Raw genomic sequence first — 27674 nt, 5'->3', positions numbered from 1 at the left:
TGGACAGAGCCTCATCCAGCCTGGGCTTAAACACCTCCAGGGATGGTGCCCCAACCACCTCCCTGGACAACCCATTCCAGGGCTTCACCACTCTCATGGGGAAGAACTTCCTCCTCACATCCAGCCTGAATCTCCCCACCTCCAGCTTCATTCCATTCCCCCTAGTCCTATCACTATCTGAGATCCTGAGAAGTCCCTCCCCAGCCTTCTTGTAGGCCCCCTTCAGATACTGAAAGGCCACAATATGGTCACTTTGGAGCTTTCTCTTCTGCAGACTGAACAGCCCCAACTCCTTCAGTCTGTCCTCATAGGAGAGGTGCTCCAGCCCTCTGATCATCCTTGTGGCCCTTCTCTGGACACCTTCCAGCACCTCCAGATCCCTCTTGTAATAGGGGCTCCAGAACTGGATGCAGTACTCCAGGTGGTGTCTCACCAGAGCTGAGTAGAGGGGGAGAATCCCCTCCGTGACCTGCTGGCCGCACTTCTCTTGATGCTGCCCAGGATCTGATTGGCTTTCCAGGCTGCAAGTGCACACTGAGAGCTCTTGTTGAGCTTCTTGTCCACCAGCACCCCCAAGTCTCCCTCCTCAGGGCTGCTTTCCAGCCAGTCACTGCCCAAACATCTGGTCAAACAGCTTGGTACACACACAGTTTTGTTTGTTTATACATGAGAAGCCAGGATATTTTCAGATGTATGTAGTAGCTGAACCCGAACAAAGCTTCAGGGCAAGTACAAAACCGATCAGAAGTCCAGGGCTGTGATTTAACTTGCCAAGGATATGCCGCAAAGATTCAGAGCTTCTATGGGATACTGCATGCATCTTACCTAAAATGACAGAATATTAGACAGTGAAAACTATAGATCATTGCCAGCTTCTTCACTTATTTGTAGGAGTAACAAATATTTTCAAACACTGAAATGAGAGGAAAAAAAATGTATTGGATGTGTTATTTTGTGCAAAGAGCTGAAAGCAATACTGAAATCTTGACAACTTGCAACCTAGCCAACGACCATCAGTTCTTTCCTCCAGAGTGCTGGAAATGTAATGTCACTTTTTTTTGGAGAGCATTCACCAACAATAATTTTAAAAAGATGGCAACCACTTGATCTGGTGAAGTGTTTCTTTTTTTCTTTTTTTTTTTTTTTTCTTTTTTTCCTTTTTTTCCTTTTTTATCTTTTTTTTCTCATTTTTTTCTTTTTTCTTTTTCTTTTATTTTTCTTTTTTTGTTCTTTTTTTTTTTTTTTCATTGAAAAATACCAGATACTGAAAACAGGAGAATGGGGGAGAAAAAAAGGTATGCAAAAAGCCTTAACAAACAATGCATGAAATTTATAACCCTGTGTATGCAGCTTTCAAATAATCATGCCTCTTCCTCTGTCTTCTGTCTGGAAGGCAAAGTTTAGCAAGCCCTTGAACTTTAAGACCATTTTCCTGCTTGGTATACAAATTGTCACTTTGAAGTCTATGTTTCTGTGGAAGTGGTGGTAACTGACAAGTGCCTTGCTATTTTGCTTATTGCCTTCCTACCGTGAGTTTGTTGTGAATTGGGGGAGTTTGCTCTCATTCCCCTGCTGAGGTTAGAGGGTCTTTCAGAAACAAGTATTCCTGCCTCTGCCACTTGTTTTCTCTCTGTCAAGGTAGCAGAAGTCAACACTGTCAGCAGGTTGTTTTCTGGACACTGTGCCACCCTACTGATGAGGCAAAAATATCTGATGCTGTGGTTTAAAGTTCTTCCTGCTTTCCTTGTCACTAGAGTTCTCTTATCTTTGTTCCTCTCAAGCTGCACCAGGGGAGGTTTAGGCTAGATGTTAGGAAGAAGTTCTTCATAGAAAGAGTGATCGGCCATTGGAATGTGATGCCCAGGGAGGTGGTGGAGTCACCATCACTGGAGGTGTTTAGGAGGAGACTGAATGGGGTGCTTGGTGCCATGGTTTAGTTGATTAGATAGTGTTGGATGATAGGTTGGACTCGATGTCAAAGGTCTTTTCCAGCCTGGTTAATTCTATTCTATTCTATTCTATTCTATTCTATTCTATTCTATTCTATTCTATTCTATTCTATTCTATTCTATTCTATTCTATTCTATTCTATTCTATTCTATTCTGAAATTACTGTCCTCTGTGCTAGCTGGGCTTGTGTGAAGAAATCCTTCTTTCTCCTCTTTCAAGGATGGTTTCTGCCAGTGTTGAAATAGTTGCCATCTACTCTCATGTGTGTAGTCATGAATGCTGCAATCCCTTGTTCAATATGTTTGGCCTTTGAAGTCAGGGAAAAAATAAGTGTGAACGTGGTCAAACAGACTTAAATAAACAAATAACATAAAGCTGAAGTCCGATAGGGACTCAAAGGCATGGGAAAGATGATTTCAGAGTAGAAAGTCCTTTTAAGGGAACTAGTAGATCCTAATCAACACTCTTTCAGTATCTTTTTCAAGCTGGTTGAAAGATGCAATTGCTCCATGAGAAACTTATTTTCTTTCCTGTTGTATTCAGCCTCTGACTTAAAACTCACTTGGACTATACCAGTCAAGAACTCACTGTCTTCCTTCCCACATTCCCTTGCAGAGTAAGTGGAGAAGATTATAAGGAATTGCATATTGATGAACTAGAAAAAAATCTGAGTTGTTATATAGAGAATCTTGGCAGACATTTCATAACCATAGTTGGCATACAGTAACTGTGCTGCAGATGTATGAGTAAATGTAATTTGTAGTTGTGAACATACTGTTTCTCTGGTCAGGATGATAAATTTCAGATGTGTACACAGTATCAGCTGAACCATGTTGCTGACAAAAGAGCCCACATGAAGATTTTGAGGCAAACTGATGCTCAAAATTACTGGAAGAAAATACATTTACCTGTTTATTTGGCCCACAGAGGCAGAAAATGCAACCTAATTTATTAAAAAATAAGTAAGAATTTAATACTTTGTACCATCATGTCTAGTGATGAAGATGCCTTGTATAATGTTGGGTCGTCAGACTTGTCTAACTCATTAGGGAGTCATTCCTTCAATTTTTTTGCAGTTTGAGTGTAATTCATCTTGAATAAAATAATTGAATAACAGTAAACCAAAGAGGAATATTCTAGAGCCACTGAAACCTAAAGAGTGCATATTTAGCAGTCTGGGTAAGTCATACTTCTGAATAACTATGCTAAATATTACTCTTTTGAAATAGCTTTCATCTCTGTTCCCCCAAACACAACCCCTCCTACAAGAAATAAGAAGTCCTCCATAGTTATGTTCCTCATGCATATGGTAAAGGCAATGATTTGAAACTCAAGAGTGTGCTTCTGAAATATTTATAAGTATTGCTGGTTTTTATTTACTGCTGTAGAGTAGAATCAGGTTAGAAACTCTTAGAGCAGCTGCTGTGTTCTGCTGTGGATCACACAATAACTGGTGCCCAATGAATTTGATGTGACAGTAATAGAAATGGGAGATTCGTTGTAATTTTATATCTCTTTTCTTCTCCGCTGCAAGAATAACTAACTGTGTCTGAATGCCTTAATTGTGCTTTTAGCTTTTAGTCTTGTTTGGATTTCAGCGTAATTAACTCTGAATTTCAGCTATTTATAAGGCATAGTTCTGGAGGGTGACTGCAATCTGCAAGTTAAAACCCTTGCACTGGCACCCATAATTCCAATGTACTGTGTCTCTTCCTAGTTTTGAAAATCTTGCTAAACTACTTTGCATAGACAAACACAGAAATTCAATTCAAATTTCTGGTACAGGCAGACGAGATGAGACTGTAGAATCAAAGATGCACTTTTAAGGGCCCTAGCACAGAATCTTCTGTCTGTGGTACTTTGAAAGTGACATCCATATTTTCTGCTATTGCCAGAATGGTTTGGAGATGAGGAACTTTTGAAGAACATAAAGACGTTTATCCAGAGAAACTTGAATTTGTGCAATATTGCCCAGGCAAGTACTTAAGAGTACTGCTACATTTTTGGCTGTGCAAATGTTCCTGTTTCTGCCAATCACAGGTGCATGAGACACATTTCCTATTTGCTGGTGGGTATTCTTCTTTTCTGCCTGGATGTCTTCCAGTGTTTGCCTTCTTACTTCTCTTCATATGAATGGTTATGTGGATACCTAATTTTTATATGTCAGGATGGCAGCAATCTAAGGGAGTGAAATTACTTTCAGAACTATAATGTGTAGTATGTTAATCAAACACATCATCCTGCAAATACTTGTCAGCACAGAAGTTGAGATCAATTGGGAAGGTTTTGCTAGGTCCTTTTGCAGATCTCATAAGTTTGGGAATGAATTTCAGCAGGCCAGAGTCAAAGTGGTCCCAGTAGATTTTTAATGAATGTTCAGGAATAACTGAAGTCGGCAGCCTGTGTTGCTCTGAGAGCCAGTCTCTGATGTTACATAATCAGGTTGATTTCTTTTAAATTACCTTTTTTTTTTTTTTAGCTCTTTGCTTCCTCTTCCCTCTTGGCTTGTCTATGAAAATCTGGCACAGGACATTGCCCCTTGGTGCTTGGATACCATCAAGCTTTGTCCTTCCCTTGCAGCTGGCCAGTATGAATGCCAGAAACCCTGGTGAATCTGATACTAGAGACTTCTGCTATTTCTCCATGACTAACAAATTTCATTTGTGTATATCTTTTTCCCCTCTATTTTAATAGCATTATAAATGTTTATAGAATAGAATAGAATAGAATAGAATAGAATAGAATAGAATAGAATAGAATAGAACAGAGCAGAACAGAATTAACAAGGTTGGAAATTACCTTTGAGATCATCGAGCCCATCCTATCATCCTACACTATCCAACCAAATAAACCATGGCACCAAGCACCCCATCCAGTCTCTTCCTAAACACGTCCAGTGATGGTGACTCCACCACCTCCCTGGGCAGCCCATTCCAGTGGCCAATCTCACTTTCTATGAAGAACTGCTTCCTAACATCCAGCCTAAACCTCCTCTGGTGCAGCATGAGACTGTGTCCTCTTGTTCTGTTGGTGGTTGCCTGGGAGAAGAGACCAACCCCCATCTGGCTACAACCTCCCTTCAGGTAGTTGTAGACAGCAATAAGGTCTCCTCTGAGCCTCCTCTTCTCCAGGCTAAGCAACCCCAGCTTCCTCAGCCTCTCCTCATAGGGCTTGTGCTCCAAACCCCTCCCCAGCTTTTTTGCCCTTCTCTGGACACGTTCCAACAACTCAGTATCTTTCCTAAACTGAGGGTCCCAGAACTGGTCACAGGACTCAAGGTGTGACTTAACCAGTGCTGAGTTATAGTTTAAGCAGAAACAGAACATGATGTAATTAAAAGTGTTATTGTCATATGTCAGGATGTTAGTAGCGAATAGCTTTCATCACGTGTGAAAGCTCACTGACAGGCTCCATTCTCTCCTTCATACCTTCACACCAAATTTTAAAACTAATCATTTACCTTGCACATAAACTCCAAGTGGTTCAGTAACCAGGCTGTTTGCAAGCTGTATTCATAATAATATTTTTATAAACTACATTCCCTCAATCACTGTCTCCTAATTAAGTGATAGTAGAATTTTACAACTAAATTTCCTGTAACTGTTTAGTACTTTCCTTTTCTGTTTTCTTTAGCCATCTCAGAGTTTTCTTCTGCATTGTTTAACAAGTGTACATATCCCAAAATGCCATGTCAATCCAGTTCCCTTTCAAACGTTAATGAACAATCTGTGACAAGCTGATTAGGGATATTTATAACAGGTCTAGATTTAATATCTTTATCTGAAAAGAGTTATTAAATGCTGTACTGTCCTTGCACAAAGAAATGGTTTTAGATGAGGGAGCTGTGGTTGCTTAGCCTGGAGAAGAGGAGGCTCAGGGCAGACCTTATTGCCATCTACAACTACCTGAAGGGAGGTTGTAGCCAGGTGGGGGCTGGTCTCATCTCCCAGGAAACCAACACCAGAACAAGAGGACACAGTCTCAAGCTGCACCAGTGGAGGTCTAGGCTGGAGGTCAGGAGAAAGTTCTTCACAGAGAGAGAGATTGGCCATTGGAATGGGCTGCCCAGGGAGGTGGTGGAGTCACCATCACTGGAGATGTTCAGGAAGAGACTGGATGGAGTGCTTGGTACCATGGTTTAGTTGATTAGATAGTGTTGGATGATAGGTTGGACTCGATGATCTCAAAGGTTTTTTCCAACCTGGTGTATTCTATTCTATTCTATTCTATTCTATTCTATTCTATTCTATTCTATTCTATTCTATTCTATGCTATGCTATGCTATGCTATTCTATTCTATTCTATTCTATTCTATTCTATTCTATTCTATTCTATTCTATTCTATTCTATTCTATTCTATTGATGTGTCCTGTCTTTGCAGAAGAAACCCTAGCACTGGTTTACATTATTTAATTTCTAGCAAATGTTAGAGAGGGGGAAATTAAAATGATCACTTGTTGGCTGATTCCTGACTATCAGCAGAATATTGTTGCCATAAAATGATTTCCACATTTGGGCTCCTTTATCATGTCAAAGGACAGTTGTTTCTTCTAGCCAAATGCTTTGGTGAGTGACAACCTATTGAGCTTGGCTCAAACTTGACTCCCTCACTTGGATCTTGTACAGTCAGTCCCTGCTATGTCCAGCTTGCATCTCATGCTGTTGTCTTTTCCTGCCAGTTTCTTGTTGTGTTTTATGAAGCCTGATTCCATAGTGAGCCTAGGGAATTACTGCAGTCCCAATCAATAGTATAGGCCTGTCAATTTTCCTGCCACTTTTCTCTTTCCAGCTTTGTTCCGGCAGGGGTGCACTATACTTTCACTTCTTACCAGGGAAGTGAGGTCATATAAGAAAGGAATGCTCAGGTTTCATAGTTGTGGGCTGTTCTGAGAGAGTGGTGAATCCTACTATGAGTGTAAAAAAGAATATAGTTAAAAAAAATTAATCATAGGTAAGTCTTCCAGTTCACCTGTTTTTGTAGTAACTTTTTGCCTAACCTTATTATTTGCACTATTACACTGGAGAGCATCTTGAGGCCTTTGTTCTCCCTATCTAATATATGGAGGCTCTACAAAAAGGGAAGGAAAATGAAAAAATGCTTATTGTATGCTGTGCAGAGTAAGAATGAAGACCTTAGAGGTAACATTTCCAGGGGATCCTCTTTGTCATATTGCAAGTTGGAGAAAAGAGTTCTTCACTGAGAGACTCGTTTGCCGTTGGAATGGGCTGCCCAGGGAGGTGGTGGAGTCACCGTCCCTGGAGGGGTTCAAGAGGGGATTGGACGTGGCACTTGATGCCATGGTCTAGTCATGAGGTCTGTGGTGACAGGTTGGAGTTGATGATCTTTGAGGTCTCTTCCAACTTTGGTGATAATGTGTGTAGCATTTTGGGCTGGGTGCCCTCTGCTATGTGGGGTGCTTCCTGTGTCCAGAGGTCCAGCTCAGTGGGCAGACACAGGAAACTAGGTATTTTCTACCATAATTCTCTGCACCACTATAAGATCCAGCGCGGGGTCTGGGCACTTCCTCTTTCTTCTCTTTCCATCACCCGGTAACTGGGGAAGATGTCTCCTGGCCATGGGCCTGGCTAGGCCCAAGGCCACAGGGGGATGGGCAGTCTCAGATCTGGCCAGCTGAGACTAGCCTAGCGGGGGAGGGGGGGGGGGGGGGAAGGGGAGTAGAAGGAGCCCTGGGGGTCTTGGGTGTACCCTCAGGTGGGGATGGGATATTTTTGGGTCTGCTTTGGGATTTTTTTTTGTCACTGTGCTTCTGGCTCTCTGTAAACATTCACTGCTTTTCATTTAAACTTTCCACCACTTTTGCAATCCGTTTGTCTGAGTCGTTATTTTTGCCCGTGGTGGGGAGGGGGTGTGCCTCAAACCTGTCACACTGTGATACTGTGAAAACCAAAACAAACAAATTTATTTTTTTTTTTTTTTTGCTGGGGATTGAGTTTTACTAACTGTATTGTTGAATTGAATATACATGTATACACATAGCTGTAGTATCATACCATACATACAACCTTGTTGTTCGTTGTGATTCATTTGGTTTAAACATTGAAGGGAGAGCAAGTTGACAATACATCCCGTGCAGTGCAGAGTCGTGTTTCAGCTGTCAGACAGTCAGGTTTTGTTTTCAATAGTCTTGTCCTGTTCAGTATTCAGAACGTGATGTAAGGGAATCATTTTGCTGTTCTACCGACTGACTCAGCCATTTAACTCTGCTCCCTCAGGGCATCAAAGACTGCAATAAAGGAAATACTTTTTGCTAATAACTTTCTGTGGAAGTAAGTGCAGCCTAATAACTTTTTTATTTTAATTAGTGCTAAAATTATTGCACAGTGGAGAACACCTTAATTAAACTTGTTTTTTGATTGTTTCCTCTAGATTACTTAAAGTCTTCTGTAAATCTAACCAGATAATATAGTTGGAGATGAAATTTTTTTATATTTCTTTTATTAAGTTGAAACTTAAATTGAAAGGTGATTTCCCCCAGTAGTATTTCTTATGGAAAAGCAAAATATTGCTATGATTTTATTTCTACTTATTTTTAAGTAGGACAAGTGATAAGGTTGAGGCCAGACTTTTCCAGATTTTTATGCTCTATTTTCACAGAACTAAATTTCTTTCAACCCTTTGCATTGTGCATTTCAATTTGTGTGATGGTCCCTGTTGCTTGTACGAAAAAGGGTGTATTGCCAATGAGTTACTGGCTTACAGCTGTAGAATAGAATGGAATAGAATAGAATAGAATAGAATAGAATAGAATAGAATAGAGTAGACTCAACCAGGTTGGAAGAGACCTTTGACATCATCAAGTCCAACCCATCACCCAACACCATCTAACCAACTTCTCATAGTGAGGGGTCCAAAACTGAGCCCAAGATTTGAGTTGCAGCTTTATCATAGTATCAGTGTCAGTCAGAGTTGGAAGGAGCCACAAGGATCATCTAGTTCCAACCCCACTGCCATGGGCAGGGACACCTCACACTAGATCAGGCTGGCCAGAGCCTCATCCAGCCTGGGCTTAAACACCTCCAGGGACAGGGCCTCAACCACCTCCCTGGACAACCCATTCCAGGGCTTCATCACGCTCATGGTGAAGAACTTCCTCCTCACCTCCAGCCTGAATCTCCCCACCTCCGGCTTCATTCCATACCCCCTAGTCGTATCACTACCTGAGATCCTGAGAAGTCCCTCCCCAGCCTTCTTGTAGGCCTCCTTCAGATACTGGAAGGCCACAATTATCATAGTATCAACTAAACCATGGCACCAAGCGCCCCATCCAGTCTCTTCCTAAACACCTCCAGTGATGGTGACTCCATCACCTCCCTGGGCAGCCCATTCCAATGGGCAATCACTCTTTCTGTGAAGAACTTCTTCCTAACATCCAGCCTAAACCTCCCCTGGCACAGCGTGAGACTGTGTCCTCTTGTTCTGTTGGTGGTTGTCTGGGAGAAGAGACCAACCCCTTCCTGGCTACAGACTCCCTTCAGCAATAAGGTCTGCCCTGAGCCTCCTCCTCTCCAGGCTAATCAACCCCAGCTCCCTCAGCCTCTCCTCATAGGGCTTTTGCTCCAAACTCCTCCCCAGCTTTGTTGCCATTCTCTGGACACATTCCAGCAAGCCAACATCTTTCCTAAACTGAGGGGCCCAGAACTGGACACAAGACTCAAGGTGTGGCCTAACCAGTGCTACGTACAGGGGCAGAATGACCTCCCTGCTTCTGCTGGCCACACTATTCCTGATACCTGTATCAGGTATCCGGATAGGCCAGGATGCCATTGGCCTTCTTGGCCAATGTTGTCTACCTGGACTTGTGCAAAGTGTGTTGCAAACAATGTCCTGGTCTCTGAATTGGAAAGACATGGATTTGATGGGTGTGCCACTTGGTGCATAAGGATCGCACTCAAAGAGTGATAGTCTATGTCTCAATGTCTAAGTGAAGACAAGTGATGAGTGGTGTTCCTCAAAGAACTGATGCTGTTTAACATCTTCATTAACAATATGGACAGTGGGACTGAATTCACTCAGCAAGTTTGCTGATGACATCAAGTTGTGTGGTGGAATCAATATGCTACAGGGAAGGGATGGCATCCAGAGGGACTTTTTCAGATTTGAGGTGGGCCAAGGTCAACCTCATGAAGTTCAGCTAAGCCAAATTCAAAGTTCTGCACCTGAGTTGGTGCAATCTTAAGTAAAAATACAGGCTGAGAAGAGAATGCATAGAAATCAGGCTTGAGGAGAAAGACCTGAGAGTGCTGGTTGATAAGAAGCTCAATGTGAGCCAGCAAAGTATACTTGGAGCCCAGAAAACAAATCAAATCCTGGGCTGTATCAAAAGAAGTCTGGCCAGTGGGTCAAAGCAGGTGATTCCTAAGTCTTCTCTCTACCTGGCGTACTGTGTTCAACTCTCAAGCCCCCAACACAAGAAGGGTATGGGAATGTGTTAAAGCAGGTCCAGCAGAGGGGCACAAACATGGTCAGAGGGCTGCAGCACCTCTCCTATGAAGACAGGCTGAAAGAACTGGGGTTGTTCAGCCTGGAGAAGAGAAGGCTCTGAGAAGACCTTAAAGCAGCCTTCCAGTATTTGAAGGGGGCCTAAAGGATAGGTGGAGATGGACTTTTTACAGTGACAGGGCAAGCAGTAATAGCTTCAGACTGGAAGAAGTTAAGTTTAGATTAGACATTAGGAAGAAATTCTTCAGCATGGTGGTGGTGAGACACTGGAACAGGTTGTCCAGAGAAATTCTGAAGGCTCCAAAGAAGGTGAGAAGCAAGGAATATCTGTGTTGGGTTTCTTTACACAGCATTTTCACAAAGGAATACAGAATTAACACTTAGGAATTACATTTGTAGATTATAATTAGCAGGTAGTGTGGTGGCAAATACTGTGGCTTCATTTCAAATGGTTAAGAGTGAAAGAATTGTGTAAAGAAGGAAACAATTCAGAATCTTGGTTGTGAAAGAAAAAAATCCAACAGATATGTGTTTTCTAACATACAAAGATTTTTATTCCCTCAGAAAACTCTCAAGGAACCATGATGAGACAGGAAAAATATGCTCATAAACAGAAGGAAATTGTGAAAGGCTTGGATGATATGTACTAAGTAGAGGACATCACTTAGCATAGCAAAAGTCAGTGTGAGAAACAGAAGTCAAATACGGGAAAAAAAAAAACCCAAACTTGAAGTTCTGAATCACAATGAAGAAAAGCCTGACAGTAAAATCTATGCTACTGTTACAATTTTGCTTTATATATATATATATATAAATAATTTAACCTTCACGAGGATCCCATTGCTTGGAACCTCTAAACCAGCTCTTTATTTGTGATATGCTAGTGGGGATATTTTTGAGTACTTCTCCTTTTAAGGGAATTTTAATCAAGTGTTTCCTTGTGGCTCTTTGTTACATAAAGATTGCCCAGGGAAATATAACTTTGAATAGAATTAGTATACCAATCTCCTGGGCCTCTCAAAAAAAAAATGTGTGAAGTCTGGAACATTTATTTCGAATTTGAAGGCTGTACATTTAGATTTATATACTGTGTTTTCTTTCTACATTTTAATGTTATAGCATACAGTTCTGAGGCAAGCTCATTTTCCCAGAAAGAGGGGTGAATTTGCACTAAATGGTGAACTTACCTGTTAGTAAATATGATGTGAAAAACAAATGTCACCAGATGTTTAAGTGCTGCCTGTAAACTTTTCACCGCCGAAAATAACGTTTTGATGAAGGAGGACATCATGCCATGTATGGTATATACATGTACTCAGCACTGGTTAGGCCACACTTTGAGTACTGTGTCCAGTTCTGGGCCCCTCAATTTAAGACGGACATTGAAACTCTTGAATGTATCCAGAGAAGGACAACGAGGCTGGGGAGAGGCTTTGAGCACAAGCCCTATGAGGAGAGGCTGAGAGAGCTGGGGTTGTTTAGCCTGGAGAAGAGGAAGCTCAGGAGCGACCTTATTGCTCTCTACAACTACCTGAAGGGAGGTTGTATCCAGGAGAGGGTTGGTCTCTTTGCCCAGGCAACCAGCACCAGAACAAGAGGACAGAGTTTCAAACTAGGGAAATTTAGGCTTGATGTGAGGAGAAAGTTCTTCACTGAGAGAGTTGTTAGCCATTGGAATGTGCTGCCCAGGGAGGTGGTGGAATCACCATCCCTGAAGGTGTTCAAGAGAGGATTGGATGTGGCACTTGGTGCCATGGCTTAGCTAGTCATGAGGTCTCGTGTGGCAGGTTGGACTTGATGGTCTTTGAGGTATTTTCCAACCTTATTGATTCTATTATTCTATGCAAGTATAACTGAAGTGAGATTGATTGCAGTGGTAGATCTCACATTTCACATTTGTGGGTCAATATGACCAAGTTTGTAGATTTGGATAGCTTGTCTATGCATTTTGGTATTGGAAAGATTAACGTAGATGTCTGATAAAACTCGTTTAGAATAAACCTTTATTAGAATAAACCAAACCAGGTTGGAAGAGACCTTCAAGATCATCGTGTCCAACCCATCAACCAATCCAACCCACCCAAACAGCTAACCCATGGCACCAAGCACCCCGTCAAGTCTCCTTCTGAACACCTTCAATGACGGCGACTCCACCACCTCCCCGGGCAACCCATTCCATAGCGCAATCACTCTTTCTGTATAGAACTTCTTCCTAACATCCAACCTGAACCTCCCCTGGCGCAGCCTGAGACTGTGTCCTCTTGTTCTGGTACTGGGTGCCTGGGAGAAGAGACCATCATCAGCCTGTCTACAACCTCCCTTCAGGTAGTTGTAGAGAGTGATAAGGTCACCCCTAAGTCTCCTCTTCTCCAGGCTAAGCAGCCCCAGCTCCCTCAGCCTCTCCTCATAGGGCTTGTGTTCCAAACCCCTCACCAACTTTGTTGCTCTTCTCTGGACTCGTTCCAGCAAGTCAACATCCTTCCTAAACTGAGGGGCCCAGAACTGGACACAGTACTCGAGGTGTGGCCTAACCAGTGCAGTGTACAGGGGCAGAATGACCTCCGTGCTCCTGCTGACCACAGTGTTCTTGATGCAGGCCAGGATGCCATTGGCCCTCTTGGCTGCCTGGGCACACTGCAGGCTCATGTTAAGCCTACCATCAACCAGCACCCCCAGGTCCCTCTCTGCCTGGCTGCTCTCTAGCCACTCTGACCCCAGCCTGTAGCACTGCATGGGGTTGTTGTGGCCAATGTGCAGAACCCGGCATTTGGATGTGTTAAATCTCATGCCGTTGGATTCTGCCCATCTGTCCAGCCTGTCGAGGTCTCTCTGCAGAGCCTCTCTACCCTCCAGCAGATCAACTCTTGCCCCCAGCTTGGTGTCGTCAGCAAATTTACTGATGATGGACTCAGTGCCCTCATCCAGATCATCAATAAAGATGTTAAAGAGCACAGGGCCCAGCACTGATCCTTGGGGCACACCACTAGTGACTGGCTGCCAGCTGGATGTGGCACCATTCACCACCACTCTCTGGGCTCGGCCCTCCAGCCAGTTCCTAACCCATCGCAGTGTGCTCCCGTCCAAGCCATGGGCTGACAGCTTGGCCAGCAGTTTGCTATGGGGGACGGTGTCAAAGGCCTTGCTGAGGTCCAGGTAGACTACATCAACAGGCCTCCCCACATCCACCAGGCGGGTCACCTGATCATAGAAGGAGATCAGGTTTGCTTGCAATATGCTTGAGGAGCATATAAGGAAAGGCTGAAGGAGCTGGGTCTCTTTAGCCTAGAGGAGGCTGAGAGGTGACCTCACTAATGTTTATAAATATGTGTAGGGTAAGTGTCAGGAGGACGGAGCCAGGCTCTTCTCAGTGATGTCCAATGATAAGACAAGTGGCAGTGAATGCAATCTGGAGCATAGGAGGTTCCATGTGAACATGAGAAAAAAACTGTCACTGTGAGGGTGACAAAAAACTGGAACAGGCTAACCAGGGAGGTTATGGAGTCTCCTTCTCAGGAGGTGTTCAAAACCTGCCTGGACTCATTCCTGTGTGACCTACTCTAGATCATAGAATCATAGAATCAATAAGGTTGGAAAAGACCTCAAAGATCATCAAGTGCAACCTGTCACCCAAGACCTCAAGACTACTAAACCATGGCACTAAATGCCACGTCCAATCCCCTCTTGAACACCTTCAGGGATGGTGACTCAACCACCTCCCTAAGCAGCCCATTCCAATGGCTAACAACTCTCTGTGAAGAACTTTCTCCTCACCTCAAGCCTAAACTTCCCCTGGTGCAGTTTGAGACTATGTCCTCTTGTTCTGGTGCTGATTGCTGTGGCAGGGGCATTGGAGGTCCCTTCCAACTCTTAATATTCTGTGCTTCTGTATATTACTTCCGCATCCCTTTTGGATGGCTGTTTGTTTGTTTTGAGAATTCAAAGCTGTGTAAAGTACTGCTTAAAGCTACAATCACATATCATTGTAAAATCTGTATTGCTTACATGATAGTTTCAGCTGCATAAATTAAGCCCTGAGAACTTTGTGCAAACTGACCAGAAGAGCTGTGACAATCTAGCCTGACTTCTTAATTATATGCATGTGAAAATGCATCCTGTTGTTCCTTTGTTATAATCCTTTCTTTCTGCTAGAACATTTGGTTCAGGAAGATGTTCCTTCACATGATGGCAACTTCAAATGGTATCTTGAGAAACAAAACACAATGGTGTATTAAGAATTTTCATGTGAGTGTATTAGATAGACTGCTGATGTGGAATAATGCTGTAGCAGTCATAGCTCTTGGAGCTAAGAAGGACAAGATTTGTGGGGGGGAAATTTATGTCTTCTATTAGACCAAACTGGTTGGTTTAGCAGGAATGGGGGAAGAACGGGAAGGAATTTTGGGCAGGTGAGATAGTTAAGCCTGAGACAGAAGCATAGTATTTCAGAATTAACTGCTAAGTGAGGATTCTTGCTTTTCATTGTACTATGTTATGGTAGTCAATCAGATAGTGTTAGGGAACAAATAGTTGTAGAAAGTGTATGCTGGTACTGGGGAGTGAGGGGAAATGATTAAGCTTTTGCTTACTTATTGGTCATTTCTCTGGTAGAATGCAACACAAACCTAAACAGTCCTGGATTCATGAATACTGCAGTCCCCTAGGTTTATGAAAATTCACTCCCAGAGATGTCTTTTGAGAGATGGGGCTGTGAGGTCAGAGATGGAGCACTTTAATGAGAAGTGATCTCTTTGCTGTTAAGGAAATGTTTGTGCAAGTTGGTTGCCATGTGCAGTTGCTTAGTTTCATTCCTGTGGTTTTCATGAGATTATCTGTTGTACTGATTCAAAATCATATTATGTGCTGAGAAATAAATGTATTAAGGGACTTGAATGTGTCTGTCACAGGAAATGTTTTGTCATTTGTGTGTGTGTGAAGGCTATGCAGATGTTTGTATTTATTGTTCAGATAGTGTATAGATGTTCTTAGTGATAAATGGATTCCTGAGGCTCATCAAAAAGTAGGAGATAGAATGTTTGAAGGCTCATCTTGAGAAGCTAGGGAAAGATTTCAAGACAGAACACACTCCCACTATAATTTTCTGAGGTAAGAGAGTATTTAGAAAAATAATGTACAAGAGATGACACCTGGATAGCTCATTCAAAGCTACAGTGTCTTTTGCAGCAGTGGTGTCCTTACCAGACAAAACAGAGTCACTTGGGTTAGCATGTTGGGGGGGGTGGGTTGGTTGGTTCATTTGGGGGGGGGTGTGTGTTTGGTTTTTGCTGCTATGGGGTTTTGTTGGGTGTTTGGGGGGTTTTGTTTTGTTGTGTTTCATTTTGTTTTTCCTATGCTCCTTAATATGGCTTTTTGCCATACCTATTTCTGCCATACCATAGATAAACTGGATTTTGTGTGGCTGTGTGTGAAGTATATCTGTCTGTATGATCTGGTGACATAACTGTTACATAGCTTACAGGCCAGGCTTTGAATCATAGAATCAGTAAGGTTGGAAAAGACCTCAGAGATCATCAAGTCCAACCTGTCACCCAACACCTCGTGACTACTAAACCATGGCACCAAGTGCCACATCCAGTCGCCTCTTGAACACCTCGAGGGATGGTGACTCCACCACCTCCTTGGGCAGCACATTCCAATGGCTAACAACCCTCTCAGTGAAGAACTTTCTCCTCACCTCGATCCTAAACTTCCACTGGTGCAGTTTGAGACTATGTCCTCTTGTTCTGGTGCTGGTTGCCTGGGAGAAGAGATCAACCCCCTCTCCTGGCTACAACCTCCCTTCAGGTAGTTGTAGAGAGCAATAAGGTCTCCCCTGAGCCTCCTCTTCTCCAGGCTAAACAATCCCAGCTCCCTCAGCGTCTCCTCATAGGGCTTGTGCTTGAGGCCTCTTGTTTCTTTAGATTTTTCTGTTTGTTGATTGAAAAACAGTCTATTCAGCCAGATTAGGCCACACCTTGAGTCCATTGTCCAGTTCTGGGCCCCTCAGTTTAGGAAAGATGTTGAGTTGCTGGAGCGTGTCCAGAGAAGGGCAACAAAGTTGGTGAGGGGTTTGGAACACAAGTCCTATGAGGAGAAGCTGAGGGAGCTGGGGTTGATTAGCCTGGAGAACTGGAGGCTCAGGGGAAGCTTTATTGCTGTCTACAACTCCCTGAAGGGAGGTTGTAGACAGGCGGGGGGCTGGTCTCTTCTCCCAGGCAACCAGCACCAGAACAAGAGGACACCGTCGCAAGCTGCACCAGAGGAGGTTTAGACTGGATATTAGGAAGAAATTCTACACAGAGAGAGTGATTACCCATTGCAATGTGGTGGAGTCATCATCACTGGAGGTGTTTAGGAGGAGACTCGATAGGGTGCTTGGCTTAGTTGATTAGGTGGTGTTGGTTAATGGGTTGGACGCGATGATCTTGAAGGTGTCTTCCAACCTGGTCTATTCTATTCTATTCTATTCTATTCTATTCTATTCTATTCTATTCTATTCTATTCTATTCTATTCTATTCTATTCTATTCTATATGCTGTTTCTAACAGTGGCTTTAATCAGATGCCTAGGTAGAGACTGGAAATATAGTTGGGTGAAATAATTTTAAAAATGTTATTAGAATCCAGAATAAATTGGATACTGTGTCCTGGATTTTATTCCAATTTTTATTGTTATCCTCTTTATTCCTTGAATTCAAGCCAAACTAGTCTTGAAACATGTTCCCAAATAGTGTAATGGGCTTATAACTCGTATTTGCCAGGTGCCAGACAGAAATGACAGTCTCTTAGTCTTGCTTGCATTTCCATCACTGCAAAAAAAAAAAATAATTTGGGTTTCTTTTTAATTCTGTCTTTCAAAGAAGGGAAAATGTTATTGTCTATGAAACCTCCTCACTGTTTTGATAGAAACTGAGAAGTGTATGCAGAAACTAGATGTGTGGGGGAAAAGCAGACATTTGCACAACGGAGGAAGGATTTGTATGATCACAGTGTCTCCTTAGAAAGTACACTAAAATGGAACATGAATGTCAGTTTTGGAAAGATGAGAGAGTAGGCTGATGCCTCTGTTAGTTAAAGCAGCTCTGCTGGAGCCTTCTCAGCTACACTTGGAGACCTTTTCTGGCAAAACACTTTGTTGTGAGATTGTTGATCAGGAAAGCTCTTTTGTGCAATTCTTTTGAGGCATGCTTCTCTTACCTTCATGTATATGTGGAGAAATTTTGCAAAATGAGAAAGCTGGTTTCTTGGAGTAAATAGTTCTGAGAAATAGTTCTGGGGGTGCAAAGCTGACATGAAGGGGAAAAGGTTATATTGATGCAGAGGAGATGGGCTTGTAGGAATTGATACAAATCCATTCAGACAAGCACAATTTGAACTACTGATACACACCGTCAGTCACAGCTGTACATCTATTAACATTTTGGCAGCAGTTACCTCTAAAACTTTCCTCAGTTTTCATTTCTGGAAAGGCACTGGTAGCTAAGGTTCATACCATGGACAGGACTGCTGCTGTGCATCTCTGCTGGGCATAATTTTCTTGGTCACCCACATGAACCATCATCAGATTTCTTGGCTGGAAGCTTTCTCATGTAACTTTCAGGGCTCTGGCAATGTCAAGAAAACAAAGCCACGGTGCCACTCTGCAGTGGAGATGGTCCCAAATAGCGGTGGCATGAGTGACAGCAAAACACAGCTGGCCTAGCTGTACTGTGTCTGTGAAGCTACTCAAGACTGAGAGATCGGTGAAGTCTGCCTACAGAAGAAACAATTGCAATAGCATAAATCTAGCTGGTGATTGTCAGCTAAATTCTACAGCAAATCTCAGGTAGTAGGAGTAGGTACAAAGAAAATGATTGCAACTGCAGAGACAACCTCATCTCAGAGGAGACAGCTTTTACTGGGATGTGGTATTTACTGCATTTAGGACAAACACATAGCAGATGTTTTCTTTCCTAGTGTGGCACAGTCTGTAAAAGGTAGATATTTAAATTCAATGATAAAAAAATATGCCATAGATATGAGGAACTTCTGAGTGCTTACATTTTTCTGCATTTCTTTACATCTTTTTATTTCCTGTCCAGAAATTGGGTAAGTGACTGCTTTTTCCTTTTTTATTCCCTCACACCCCCCCTTCATTATCAAGATATTTTGTCTTCTTTTCCTGTGAAGTGGACAGTCTGACCTTTTTGGAAGCTGTCTTCAGGTCTGTATTTTGGTGGTCAGAATTGTGCACTTGAACACCGTCACATAAATGAACACTTTATCTTTGTTCACTGTCTGTGATTTTTGTCCCATCCCATCCACTCTCTGAAGAAAACCAACCCCCAGACTCCCTCTTCCTTGTAAAATATTTTACAGTCCTGTAAAAGAGTCTTGAATATGCTGCTCTGGACAAGGAAAATATTTCAAGTTTCAGACTTAATGATACAGAAAACATTTCTAACTTAAAATGAAATAACATGTAAGTGGAATTAAATGACCAGTACTTATTGGTAGTGTTTCTGGGTTTTTTTTAAACTAGTGGTAGACCAATGAAAGGTAAATACCATGTTGTGCTTGTTTGATTGTAAGGCATGATCATTCTGTTTGGTTAGTGTATTGGCTGATTTGGGAAATCTAATATTTGATTCTACGAGGCACTGAACTGTTGTGCAGCGAATATGTACACAGTCTAATCTGCACTGAGTGACAGCAAACAGAATCCTTACATCCACCGGTTTACTCAGACTAACTTCAGCTTTAAGAAAATCAAAGAAAAGCTAAGGTTGCTAAGTGACAAAAAATATTTACCTGTTATTGAGAAAACCAAACCAGTTTATGCAATGAATAGTGAAGGACAGCATACATGATGTGTCACCCACGTGCTGTATAAGGCCATTGTTGTACGCAATGAAGACCTGCCTAAATCAGCAGAGTAACCACAGCTATCACCTCTGTCTTAGTACTGAGATTCTCCAATACTATTTATTCAGTCTTCTTCCTCAGTAGAAAAATCTCTTGAGTAATTCAGTATAAATGAATTGTGTGGGCAGATGCTGGAAGAGGTGGCAAGGTGGGGGGGGAGAAGGAGGGGAAATCATGAGGAATATCTGTTTATAGCTGGCTATTTGCTTTATGGGCTTACTTTTACCACTGATAAGAGATGAAGTTACTTAACAGTTCATGATGTAGCCCTGATGATTGGTTTTTCTGGAAGGTGACAGCTCTGTGCCCTGCCCTTGGCTTTCACAGAGAAAGTGCCCATATGGCCTTCCAGAGTCCAACTCTGTGAATAAAACATTCCCTACCACCATGAATGGTGGTGGGAAGCTTGGGTTACAGCAGATTTGGTCTGGGGCAAAGACTTCAGTGACTCTTGAGTCTTGCTTGACAGTAGAGTGGAAGTTGTCTCAGGTCTTACATGGTCTCTTGTCATTTCTGAGGCTCATTTGGGAAAACAGTCCATTGTGATGGGTTGACCAGTACCCCTGTAATATCTGACCTGGGAGACCCTGCAGAAGAGGTGCACAGAGTGAGTTGCTGAGCTCAATGTCTTCGAACATACTGCTGTGTTGAAGGGTTTGAGAAGGTGGCAAGACCATGGAGATGGCAGTTAGATTAGTGCTTAACAAACCACATTTTGAGTTGAAGGATATAAAACAAAGTATTAAAACCCAAACAGAACCCAAAAAACAACCACCAGACACATGTACAGCACATGCTCCTTTTGTAGGCATGTGGAGCTTAGGTTGAAAACCTAAGTGCAAGTGGACCTGTTAAATGTGTAGGGCCTTGGAAATGATCTATTTGAAATTATTGGTAGTTGGGTTTTTATCCTGGAAGTGGTGTGGCGTTAATATGTTGCATCATCCAGGTTTGTTTCTGACTGAGGGTATGGACAAGTGGATTAATTTTCCTGTGGCAAAATTCAGTTAATGACATCAGAAAGTTAGTCCTTATCAAAATTTCTACTCTATTTTTCTCTTTTTTTTTTTTCTGTGACAAAAAGCCTGACAAGACAAGAAACAATGTTATGTTCAAAGAAGTGTGTGAGAAAGTGAAGAGAAAAGGATCTATTTGTACTTTCATTTCTTCTCATTCAGGAAATGGAAAGGGGAGATGGTTGTTTGAGAGAACAGTCTCCTCTGCTCTCAGAAAGTATGGTTTTGGCTAAAGTTGTCTAAAAGCAGCTGCTGCTGTGCAAGGCATTGAACACAGGGGCATAGCTTTGAAATAAAACACTTCGTAGGAAGTAACACTTGGTGCTACAGATCATATGCATTGCAGCTGAGAATTTGGCAAGTGGCACTTTGCTTGGCTCCTCCCTGTGACTTTCTTTTTGTAGTCAGCATAAGAAATATTTTATCTAAATCCCAGGCATCAGTTCTGGGGCCCATTCTGTTCAATATATTTATTGATGATCTGGATGAGGGGATTGAGTCCACCATCAGTAAATTTGCAGATGACACCAAGCTGGGGACAGGAGTTGATCTGATATAGGGTGGGAGAGCTCTGCAGAGTGACCTTGACAGTCTGGACAGATGGGCAGAGTCCAACATGATGGCATTCAACAAGTCCAAGTGCTGGGTGCTGCACTTTGGTCACAGCAACCCCATGCAGTGCTACAGGCGGGGGTCGGAGTGGCTGGAGAGCAGCCAAACAGAAAGGGACCTGGGGATACTAATTGGTAGTAGGCAGAACATGAGCCAGCAGTGTGCCCAGGCGGCCAAGAAGGCCAATGGTATGCTGGCATGCATCAAGAATAGTGTGGCCAGCAGGAGCAGGGAAGTCATTCTGCCCCTGTACCCAGCATTGGTTAGACCACACCTTGAATCCTGTGTCCAGTTCTGGGCCCCTCAATTTAAGAAGGCTATTGAGACTCTTGAATGTGTCCAGAGAAGGGCAACAAGACTGGGGAGAGGCCTCGAGCACAACCTACGAGGAGAGGCTAAGGGAGTTGGGATTTTTTAATCAGGAGAAGAGGAGGCTCAGGGGAGACCTTATTGCTGTCTACAACTACCTGAAGGGAGGTTGTAGCCAGGAGGGGGTTGGTCTCTTCTCCCAGGCAACCAGCAACAGAACAAGAGGACACAGTCTCAAGTTGCACCAGGGGACGTTTAGGCTGGAGGTGAGGAAAAAGTTCTTCACAGAGAGCTGTTGCCCATTGGAATGTGCTGCCCAGGGAGGTGGTGGAGTCACCATCCCTGGAGGTGTTCAAGAGGGGATTGGACGTGGCACTTGGTGCCATGGCTTAGTTAGTCATGAGGTGTTGAGTGACAGGTTGGACTTGATGATCTCTGAGGTCTTTTCCAACCTCATTGATTCTATAATTCTATGATTCTAAATGCAATCATCAGCTCCTACTCTTTTCCTAAAACACCCATGTGGTCTGATAAGGGGTAGTTTCACACTGCAGTATGAGAGTAGAGAAGAACTAATGCTGTTGCCTGTGTTAAGATCAGGAGCTTATTGACACACAAATCCCAGCTCTGAGTTTGAAGATGTGCAACCTGCAACTATTTTATTGCTATATTTCTAAAATTGCCACAAGATGGCAATGGTTCAGAATGTTATTTCTCCAGTACTAGCTCTTTGGCTGACTGTGCTTGTTGGGGAATAGGGTCAGCTGCATGCTGTGGCTGCACTGCAAGCCAACATCCACAGTGCTCTGGGACATGGGGTGAGAAGTTGGTTGTGGCCTATACATAGGACATATTTTAAGCTTTTTAATTTTAAAGGCCAAAGTTCTGCAGAGGACAGTTGTGCTGCGAATTATGCCTTTCCCAGCTGCTGTTCAGGGCAGTAGCGAGCTGCTCTGTGTGGTGGTGAGAGCAGATGGAAATGCTCAAAATCTAGAATCAACTCTGCAAAACTAGGGTCGATTCACCCCCCCACACCCCCCGCCCCTTCATTATTCAAACAAAAGATGAGGAGCATTACTGCTGCAAATACATACATTCTTCATTTTCCCTTCAAAACGCTGTGAGTTTATTATTTAACAAAGTAAAACCTGTGACACTGAAACAATTCCCTTAACTGCCATATCTGTCTGAAATGCAGCTTCTTGTAAGAATTTTAGCTCTGTGTAAAATCCATTTCTTTAATTTTTTTAGAAGTATGAGTGGAACTGAAACAGCAGCAGTGCCTCTAGGTTTTCATACCCAAGTTTCACTTCAGAAAGGAAAAAAAAAAAAAACACATATTTAATTTAGTGCTCAAAAAGGAGTTATTGGGATATGTAAGACTTCTCTGAAGTGTTCAATGCAAGGTGAGAATTTTTTATAGTTAACTGCTTGAGGCTCTTTTGATACTTTTGTATTACTTTGCAAATTATGAAAAGTTAAATTACTACTGCAACTTGAAAAAGTTATTCTATTAATAAAGGGCTCTTTGAGAAGTTTATTATATCTTAAATGTCTTTTCATTCTTCAATAGTCTACTAAGGCTGGCAAATGTAAAGTAAAAAATAAATGTTAACTTTGTGAAAGGCACACGAATGGAGAACAAGAGGAGTTTTTATCTGTTGAGTGGCTGCAATAAAGATGAAGCAAATTTGAGGGCAGTTAATCATATAGAATTATTTGGGTTGGTAGTGGCCTTTAAAGATATCTAGTCCACCCCCCCTGCAGTAAGTAGGGACATCTTTAACTAGATCAGGTTGCTCAGAGCCCCTTCCAACCTGATCTTGAATGTTTTCCAGCTATGAGGTTTCTACCACCTTTCTGGGTAACCTGTTTCAACCTGGGTGCCACTGTTTCATCACCCTTACTGTAAAAAACTTATTCCTTGTATCTAGTCTAAATCTACCCTTAAACCTTGTCCTGTTAAAATTGGCCCTGCTAAAACCATTGTCTCCTTTCTTATAGGCCACCTGAAAGGCCACAATAAGGTCCCCCTAGAGCCTTCTCTTATCCCGGCTGAACAACACCAACTCAGCTTCTCTCCACGGGAGAAGTGCTCCATCTCTGATAATTTTTGTGATCCTCCTCTGGACCCAGCATAGGGGGGTTCCACATGAATGTCAGGAAGAACTTTTTTTCACTGTGGTGGTGACAGAACACTGCAAAAGGCTGTCCAGAGAGGTTGTGGATTCTCTCTGGAGACATTCCAAACCTGCCTGGACATGTTCCTGTGTGACCTACTCTAGGCGATCCTGCTGTGGCAGGGGCATTGGACTAGATGATCTTTTGAGGTCCCTTCCAACCTCTTAAGATGCTGTAATTCTAGAGAAGGGCCATGAGGATGATTAGAGGGTTGGAGCACCTCTTCTATGAGGACAGGCTGAGAGAGTTGGGGCTGTTTGGTCTAGAGAAGAGAGGGCTCCAAGGAGACCTTATTGTGGCCTTCCAGCATCTGAATGGGGCTACAAGAAAGCTGGGGAGGGACTTTTTAGGGTGTCAGGGAATGATAGGCCTAGGGGGAATGGAACAAAACTAGAAATGGGTAGATTCAGATTGGGTGTTAGGAAGAAGTTCTTCAGCATGAGGGTGATGAGACACTGGAACGTTGCCCAGGGAGGTGGTGGAAGCCTCATTCCTGGAGGTTTTAAAGGCCAGGCTGGATGTGGCTGTGAGAAACACAGTCTAGTGTGAGATGTCCCTGCCCACTGCAGAGGGGTAGGAACTGGATGATCCTTGAGGTTTCTTCCAACCCTAACAATTCTATGATTCTGTGATTCTTTCCTGTGCTGAGGACTCCAGAGATGTATACAGTATTCCAGGTGCAGTCTCAGGAGCAGAGTAGAAGGGGCGAATCACTTTCCTTGACTTGCTGGTCGTACACCTTTTGATGCAGCCCAGGTTGCAGTTGACCTGCTTGGCTGCAAGCAGATGTTTCTGACTCATGTTTAATATTTATTTAAAATTATCATTACTTATCTTCAGTCACTCTGCAAACCACAATAAAACCTGATATATTCCAAGTCACTGAAATTTAGTTACATGTTCTCCCATGAAGCAGCTGTAGTTATTTATGAAGTATCACACAAAGTGATGACAACAGATTTCATACCACTGAGAATGCAAAATCCAGCTAAGCAATAGAAAACTGAACCACGTTGATGGAAAGCAGCAGAATCAGAGAGGCTTTGCTATATACTTTGGAGATAATCAGAGTTTAGTTTTTACATTTAGGGGTATATATAGTTGTAGTAGTTTGGGCTGGGTGCCCTCTGCTACGGGGGTGTTTCCTGTGTCCAGAAGTCCAGCCCAGTGGGCGGACACAGGAAATCAGGTATTTCCTACCATGATTCCCTGCACCACTATAAAATCCATGGCGGGGTCTGGCACTTCCTCTTTCCTTCCTCTCCGCCACCCAGTAACTGGGGGAGATGTCTCCCGGCCATGAGCCAGCTGAGACTAGCCTAGCAGTGGGGGGGGGGAGGGGAAGGAGGAGCCCTGGGGGTCTTGGGTGCACCCTCAGGTGGGGATGGGATCTTTCTGGGTCTGTTTTGGGATTTCTTTTGTCACTGTGCATCTGGTTTCCTGTACACACTCACTGTTTTCTATTTAAACTTTCCATCACTTTTGCAATCCGTTTGTTTGAGTCGTTATTTCTGCCTGTGGTGGGGAGGGGGTTTGCCCCAACCCATTACAATAGTAATGTGAAATTTGATTTTCATTTTGCTATTCATGGTTCTTTTAGAATTAAAATGTAAACACAGAGACCTTGAGAAAAAGGGACTGAAAGCAAACATCTGACCTTGAGGGTCTTATACTGAGGAAAGGGCATGTGCAGTGAAGAGGTAATCCTACTGCAGAAGGATTTTGAGCTCCTTTGTGTGAACTCTGACTAGAAAGAATCTGGCTAGACTTATTGCCCTTCAGTTTAAACATTTCACTTGGGATTCTGGCCTTGCATAATGTCCTCATCTCTTATTCCTTATTAACCAAGACGGAGAACTTCAAAGGTAGCCCAGACTTGGATAGGCTGAGCTCTTTGGCCGTGACCAGCAGTTAATGTGCTGTACAGACACCTGTTTCTCTTAATTTACTATTAGGGCATTCTAAGGCAATTAGACTTCCCTTTTTTCCTCTGAGTTTCTAAGCTACTATTTCTACTGTTACATTTTTTTTTAACAGCACTTAGCTGCAAATTGAAGAGTGTTAAGCAATTCATTAAAAATGACCAATACTTAACAGAAAAAAAGAAGTACTGAAAGAGTGAGAGTTCACTATACATCCAATGTTCTCACAAATAACCCAGTGGAACTGTCTGCTACAGCACACTGCTACATATCATTCTGTATCTCGACAGCTAACACAACTGCATCTCTGTATGATGGTACTTGGGACCTGTAAAATAGACTTTGGATCATCCTTACTGCAAAGTGTAGCTTTTGTATTTCCTATTGGAATTATTATTATTATTATTATTATTATTATTATTATTATTATTATTATTATTATTATTGAGTTGTGCAGGAGAACTTCATTCCCCTACATACCCAGATTTTGCACAAAAATAGTACAGTAATCCTAAAATGCCACTCAGCCCTTAGAATTACTACCAGAAGTAGTGAATATGAAAACCATATATAAATATTTTAAAGGCATTTCAGTTTGCTCAGCTGTGATGGTTAGAAATGTGAAAGTCAAAGATATATTTATATTTCATTGCCTTATTCATAATATTTTTGTCTGATATGAATAGACAAGCAAATCACCTAAAGAATGAAGTTTGCAAGCATGAAAACACATTTCCATAATTGCCTTGGCAGGAAGCCCACATGTTCTTGTGGCGGAGCTGTGAATATTCCATGGGATGAAGGAGCTGCTTGCTCAGCAGTGGTGCACCATCTGTGGAAGCACTTGACTCTTTCTTAAGACTCCTGTGAGAACAAGTGTGTGCTGAAAAAAACCTCAGACTGTACTTAATGATTTGCATTTTCTGGTGTGTCAGCTTGTTCAATATCTTTAGAAGATGGGAGAAAAACATGGGACTGAATAAAGGGAAAGACATATCTGTGAATCTCTGTGAATAAAGTTTAATTTATGTTAGAGACAGCTAACCCTTGTGCGTGCAGACTCTATGTGAGGAATGGATGTCTGACAGGTGAATAGATGACATTTTTGGTGCATGTGCAGGCATAATACAAATACTTCTTTCCCATTTATTTTTGAGTAGCAGCAATAGAGGCTGGCCATGTGTCAACATTGGGCTATTGCTCTCAGAAGCTCATGCAAGAAGCTTTTCCAAGTCACCGCAACCTCTGTTAAGTGTGTTTGCCTCAATGGGAGGCTTTTTCTTCGATAGGGGTTTCTTGGGGCTTGTTTTGTATTGCTAATCATTTTGTTAAGAAGAGGAATAGAATTGTTGTGTGGTTTTGACTAGCTGAGGTTCTTTTTAAAGGCACAGTTCTTTGGATTTACATTGCTACTGCCTACATTTCGTGATTTTCAGAGGATTTCTGGTAATAGGTATTTAGATGGCACCATACTAAGCTTTCAGGTTTGTGTTCATTAAAAGTACATTACTTGACAAACTTAGCAAACTTTATGTAGGATAAAAATCCTCCCTTGGTGTGAAGGAAACAGAGATTGTACAAGGCAGGCACATTATGAGGATAGCAGTAATTTTGCTAATCTCTGAACAGTGTTACAGCCTAAATGGCATCAAAGTGTCTGCACTAGAGACTTAAATGCCTAAGGCTGCCATATTTACTGTGCATCCCCAGAAGTTTTTCTGTAAACAAGAAATCATGTGATTTAGGCAGTGTTATTTGTTGCAGGTTAGCCTTTACAAATACGACTTTCTGTCCTCTGGAAAAAAATTTTTAGTTTCTGACTGCACAGTTATTTGTAACTCAACAAAATATAGGAAATACCAAAAAAACCCTTTTCAATCAGTTGTGTTTGAATTATTTTGATGCTAAAGTTCAGGAGTACTCAGTGGGATTAAAATCTCTGCATTAGTATTTAAGATTGGTGAATGTGAATGAACTACTTTAAATGTTGCTTTGTTATATTAGTAGGTTAGTGAGAGTCTCCTTTGATGTGACATTCTAACTTCTCATAGATTTAATAAGGAGAAATACCTTACTAAATATTTTAAGAGCTGATAGTAATCTTGGCAAAAGGCCTGGGTCTGGAGAGCTTTCAGATTCGGGTTGTTTTTCCCATAACATTAAAGTTTGGTGAAAATGGGTGGATTGCGAGGTTTGGTGCAGACTCTGCTAGGAGTCTGTTTTAAAGAATTGCACTCAGCTTTGACCTGAAATCCATCAAGTCATCAGTTCTGGAGCCTTGTGATTGCTGTGCCCTGAAATTAGCTGTTTCATGTCATTCATA

General features: G+C 42.4%; 1 protein-coding gene across 11 annotated transcripts in view; it reads left to right on the top strand.

Annotated features, from left to right (window-relative positions):
* Positions 1–27674, top strand: part of CADPS2 (calcium dependent secretion activator 2) — a 368843-nt gene that overhangs the window by 55902 nt on the left and 285267 nt on the right. The gene's annotated exons all lie outside the window — the stretch shown is intronic.

Source organism: Melanerpes formicivorus, unplaced genomic scaffold (assembly GCF_026170545.1).
Source record: "Melanerpes formicivorus ecotype bairdi unplaced genomic scaffold, bMelFor1.0.p_v2 SCAF_3, whole genome shotgun sequence".
NCBI classification, from domain to species: Eukaryota; Metazoa; Chordata; class Aves; order Piciformes; family Picidae; genus Melanerpes; species Melanerpes formicivorus.
The sequence above is the reverse complement of the archived record's forward strand: the minus strand, read 5'-3'. Positions and strand labels throughout refer to the sequence as shown.